This window comes from Arachis stenosperma, chromosome 2 (assembly GCF_014773155.1).
Source record: "Arachis stenosperma cultivar V10309 chromosome 2, arast.V10309.gnm1.PFL2, whole genome shotgun sequence".
Classification (NCBI taxonomy): domain Eukaryota; kingdom Viridiplantae; phylum Streptophyta; class Magnoliopsida; order Fabales; family Fabaceae; genus Arachis; species Arachis stenosperma.
In genome coordinates this window covers 105045987-105051765 of record NC_080378.1, presented here as the reverse complement: position 1 = coordinate 105051765, position 5779 = coordinate 105045987, and the positions used below count along the sequence as shown (strand labels likewise).

Sequence of the window (5779 nt, the reverse complement as noted above, 5' to 3'; positions counted from 1 at the left end):
TACTCAGCTGACCCACTTGTCCTTCCATATTCCTAATGGAGAACCTTGTTTCAGTCATGAAACTTTGAGTGGTCTTTATTAGATCAGAGACCATTGTCGCTAAGTCAGAGGGGTTCTGCTTAGGATTCTCTGTCTGTTGCTGAGAAGATGATGGAAAAGGCTTGCCATTGCTAAACCTGTTTCTTCCACCATTATTGTTGTTGAAACCTTGTTGAGGTCTCTCTTGATTCTTCCATGAGAAATTTGGGTGATTTCTCCATGAAGAATCATAGGTGTTTCCATAGGGTTCTCCTAGGTAATTCACCTCTTCCGTTGAAGGATTCTCAGGATCATAAGCTTCTTCCTCAGATGAAGCTTCCTTAGTACTGCCAGGTGCATTTTGTATTCCAGACAGACTTTGAGAAATCAAATTGACTTGTTGAGTCAATATCTTGTTCTGAGCCAGTATGGCATTCAGAGTGTCAATCTCAAGAACTCCTTTCTTCTGACTAGTCCCATAGTTCACAGGATTCCTTTCAGAAGTGTACATGAATTGGTTATTTGCAACCATTTCAATTAGCTCTTGAGCTTCTGTAGGCGTCTTCTTCAAATGAAGAGATCCTCCAGAAGAGCTATCCAAGGACATCTTAGATAGTTCAGAGAGACCATCATAGAAAATACCTATGATGCTCCATTCAGAAAGCATGTCTGAAGGACATCTTCTGATTAATTGTTTGTATCTTTCCCAAGCTTCATAGAGGGATTCTCCATCCTTCTGTCTGAAGGTTTGGACTTCCACTCTAAGCTTACTCCATCTTTGTGGTGGAAAGAACTTTGCCAAGAAGGCATTGACTAGCTTTTCCCAAGAGTCCAGGCTTTCTTTAGGTTGAGAGTCCAACCATATTCTAGCTCTGTCTCTTACAGTAAAAGGGAATAGCATCAGTCTATAGACCTCAGGGTCAACCCCATTAGTCTTGACTGTGTCACAGATTTGCAAGAACTCAGCTAAAAACTGATGAGGATCTTCCATTGGAAGTCCATGGAACTTGCAATTCTGTTGCATTAGAGAAACTAATTGAGGCTTTAGCTCAAAGTTGTTTGCTCCAATGGCAGGGATAGAGATGCTTCTCCCATAGAAATCAGGAGTAGGTGCAGTAAAGTCACCCAGCACCTTCCTTGCATTGTTGGCATTGTTGTTTTCGGTTGCCATGTGTTCTTCTTCTTTGGAGAATTCGGTTAGGTCCTTTAAAGAGAGTTGTGCTTTAGCTTCTCTTAGCTTTCGCTTCAAGGTTCTCTCAGGTTCAGGGTCAGCTTCAACAAGAATACCTTTGTCTTTGCTCCTGCTCATAAGAAAGAGAAGAGAACAAGAAAATGTGGAGTCCTCTATGTCACAGTATAGAGATTCCTTGAAATGTCAGAGGAAAAGAAGGGTAGAAGACAGAAGTAGAAAATTCGAACTTATCAGAGAAGATGGAGTTCGAATTTTGCATTAAGGGATAGTGTTAGTCCATAAACAGAAGGATGTGAGAAGAAGGGAAGTGATTTTCGAAAATTAAGTAAAAGATTTTGAAAACATTTTGAAAAACACTTAATTGATTTTCGAAAACTAAGAATGGAAAAAGAATCAAGTGATTTTTGAAAAAGATTTGAAATTAGAAATCAAAAAGATTTGATTGAAAACTATTTTGAAAAAGATGTGGTTAGGAAGATATGATTGGTTTAAAAAATGTGATTGAGAAAATATGATTTGAAAACAATTTTAAAAGATATGATTTGAAAACAATTTGAAAAGATATGATTTTAAAATTTAATGACTTGCCTAACAAGAAAAGATATGATTCAAACATAAAACCTTCCTCAACAGAAAAGGCAAAAAATGTTCAATCAAATCATTAATTGTTAGTAAGTATCTTTGAAAAAGGAAAGAAATTGATTTTGAAAACATTTGATTGAAAAGATATGATTTGAAAAAGATTTGATTTTGAAAAACTTTGAAAACTTGAAAAAAATTGATTTTGAAAACAAAATCTTCCCCCTAGCACCATCCTGGCGTTAAACGCCCAGAATGGTGCACATTCTGGCGTTTAACGCCCAAACTACTACCCTTTTGGGCGTTAAACGCCCAGCCAGGCACCCTGGCTGGCGTTTAAACGCCAGTCTGTCTTCTTCACTGGGCATTTTTGAATGCCCAGCTTTTTCTGTGTGATTCCTCTGCAGTATGTTCTGAATCTTCAATTCTCTGTATTATTGACTTGAAAAGACACAAATTAAAAATATTTTTGGATTTTTAATAATTAAAATGCAACAAGAATCAAATAACAATGCATGCAAGACACCAAACTTAGCAGTTTGTATACTATTGACACTAACTACATGAGAATGCATATGAGAAACACAAAACACTCAAGTCAATAGAATTCAAAGATCAAAACAAGAAAATCATCAAGAACAACTTGAAGATCAATGAGGACACATGCATGAATGCAATAAGAACAGAAACATGCAATTGACACCAAACTTAAGATGAGACTCTAGACTTAAACAAAAAATATTTTTTGATTTTATGATTTTGTAATTTTTTTGGCTTTTTTCGAAAATTAAGTGGAAAAGAAAATAAAGATATCAAAATTCTTAATGAGAATTCCAGGAATCATGCAATGTTAGTCTAAAGCTTTAGTCTAAAGGAATTAGACATGGCCGGCAAAGCTTCAGCAGGACATTGCATTCAAGAGCTAAATTGATGAAGATCAATCAGCTTTGGTGATGATAAGAACATCACCTTGAAACACTAGAATTCATTCTTAAGAACTCTGAAGAAAAATACCTAATCTAAGCAACAAGATGAACCGTCAGTTGTCCATACACAAGAACAATCCCCGGCAACGGCGCCAAAAACTTGGTGCACGAAATTGTGATCACTACAACTTCGCACAACTAACCAGCAAGTGCACTGGGTCGTCCAAGTAATACCTTACGCGAGTAAGGGTCGATCCCACGGAGATTGGTGGTATGAAGCAAGCTATGGTCATCTTGTAAATCTCAGTCAGGCAGACTCAAATGGGTATAGATGATGAACGAAAATAACATAAAGATAAAGATAGAGATACTTATGTATATCATTGGTGTAAGAGCTTCAGACAAGCATATGAAGATGCCTTCCCTTCCGTCTCTCTGCTTTCCTACTGTCTTCATCCAATCCTTCTTACTCCTTTCCATGGCAAGCTCGTATAGGGTCTCACTGTTGTCAGCAGCTACCTCCCATCCGCGCAGTGAAAGCTAATGCACACACTCTGTCACAGTGCTGCCAATCACCGGTTTGGTTCCCTCCCCTACCGGAATAGAATAACTCTTTTGCGTCTGTCACTAACGCCCAGTAGGTTACAGGTTTGAAGCACGTCACAGTCATTCAATCATTGAATCCTACTCAGAATACCACAGACAAGGTTAGACCTTCCGGATTCTCTTGAATGCTGCCATCAGTTCTTGCCTATACCACGAAGACTCTGATCTCACGGAATGGCTGGCTCGTTTGTCAGGCGAGCACTCGTTTGTCAGGCGATCAACCATGCATCGTGCAATCAGAAATCCAAGAGATATTCACTAAGCCTCAGATGCTTGTAGAACAAGAATGGTTGTCAGTCACCTTGTTCATGGGTGAGAATGGTGATGGGCGTCAATCATCACCTTCATCATGTTGAAGAACAAGTGATATCTTGGTAAAAGAACAAGTGGAATTGAATGGAAGAACAGTAGTAATTGCATTAATACTCGAGGTACAGCAGAGCTCCACACCTTAATCTATGGTGTGTAGAAACTCCACCGTTGAAAATACATAAGAACAAAAGTGATCATTGGTTTCGACCCCAGAGAGGGAACCAGAAGAACCAAGATCTGATCTAAGAACTAGATGTCCAAAGATGAAAAATACAATAGTAAAAGGTCCTATATATAGAGAACTAGTAGCCTAAGGTGTACAAAGGTGAGTAAATGACATAAAAATCCACTTCCGGGCCCACTTGGTGTGTGCTTGGGCTGAGCAATGAAGTAATTTTCGTGTAGAGACTCTTCTTGGCGTTTAACTCCAGCTTTTATGCCAGTTTGGGCGTTTAACTCCCATTTAGGTGCCAGTTTGGGCGTTTAACGCTGGGAATTCTGAGGGTGACTTTGAACGCCGGTTTGGGCCATCAAATCTTGGGCAAAATATAGACTATCATATATTGCTGGAAAGCCCAGGATGTCTACTTTCCAACGCCGTTGAGAGCGCGCCAATTGGGCTTCTGTAGCTCCAGAAAATCCACTTCGAGTGCAGGGAGGTCAGAATCCAACAGCATCTGCAGTCCTTTTTAGTCTCTGAATCAGATTTTTGCTCAGATCCCTCAATTTCAGCCAGAAAATACCTGAAATCACAGAAAAATACACAAACTCATAGTAAAGTCCAGAAAAGTGAATTTTAACTAAAAACTAATAAAAATATAATAAAAACTCAACTAAAACTACCAAAAACATACTAAAAACAATGCCAAAAAGCGTACAAATTATCCGCTCATCAGTAACTAACTTCTAAAGTATGTGAGTATATGAAAGTATGTTGATTCCCCTTCAATCCTTGGCTTAAATAGCATCAGAAATGAGTTGGATTGGGCCCACAAGGCTTCTAAAATCGCTGGCCACATGTTGCTTTAAGTGAACTAGGTGGCAGCAACGGCGCGTGCGCGTACTTTCCGCGTGCGCGCCACCATACGTGTAGCAACTATGGCAAATCTTATATCGTTTCGAAGCCCCGGATGTTAGCTTTCTAACCCAACTGGAACCGCATTATTTGGACCTCTGTAGCTCAAGTTATGGTCGTTTAAGTGCGAAGAGGTCGGCTTGACAGCTTTCCGGTTCTTTCATTTCTTCATGAGTTCTCCAACTTTTCATGCTTCTTTCTTCATTCCCTTGATCCAATCTTTGCCTTCTAAATCTGAAATCACTTAGCAAACATATCAAGGCATCTAATGGAATCAAGGTGAATTAAATTTATTCATTTTAAGACCTAAAAAGCATGTTTTCCCTCTTAAGCACAATTAAAGGAGAATATACAAAACCATGCTATTTCAATGGATAAATGTGGGTAAAAGGTTATAAAATCCCCTAAAATCAATACAAGATAAACCGTCAAATTGGGGTTTGTCAACCTCCCCACACTTAAACCAAGCATGTCCTCATGCTTAAGACAAGAGAAAGCAAAGGGATCAACATTTATTCAATGAAAACTAACTAAATGCAATCTACCTATATGCAACTATCTACATGAATGCAATTGCTTGGTCAAAATAAATTACTTCCCAAGAAGCATATATAAGCACAAGGGCAAAAGGCATTAACAACCATGCCAAACCACAATTGAATTGAGCTATTAAATATTTTTACAAACTTGCATGAAAGGAGATGATCATTGGTGGAAACATGTAATTGAGCATCAAACCCTCACCGGATGTATTTGCACTCTATTCGCTCAAGTGTTTAGGGTTGACTCACTCAATTCTCTCCTAATCATGCTTTCTAAGATTTGTTTTTCTTCTAACAATCGACATATATTTCATGCATGCATACAAGTATCATGAGGTCTTTTCTTTAGGTTGTAATGGGGCTAGGGTCAAGGTAGGATGCATATTTGGTTAAGTGAGTTTGAAATTTGAATCTTTGATAAGCTTAAACTTCCCACCTAACCTATGACATCCTATACAATTAAGTACTAATCTAACTACCCATTTTTCACTCTTTCACATACTCATGTATTCCTTTTTAATTTCACAAC

The 5779-nt window shown here is 38.4% G+C and overlaps 1 non-coding gene across 1 annotated transcript; it reads left to right on the top strand.

The window, feature by feature from the left end:
• The first annotated feature begins 679 nt into the window (after window positions 1-679).
• LOC130964320 (small nucleolar RNA R71) lies at window positions 680-787 on the top strand. The gene has a single exon (XR_009080420.1). It is a non-coding gene; the product is annotated as a small nucleolar RNA R71 (small nucleolar RNA).
• The last annotated feature ends 4992 nt before the right edge of the window (window positions 788-5779 follow it).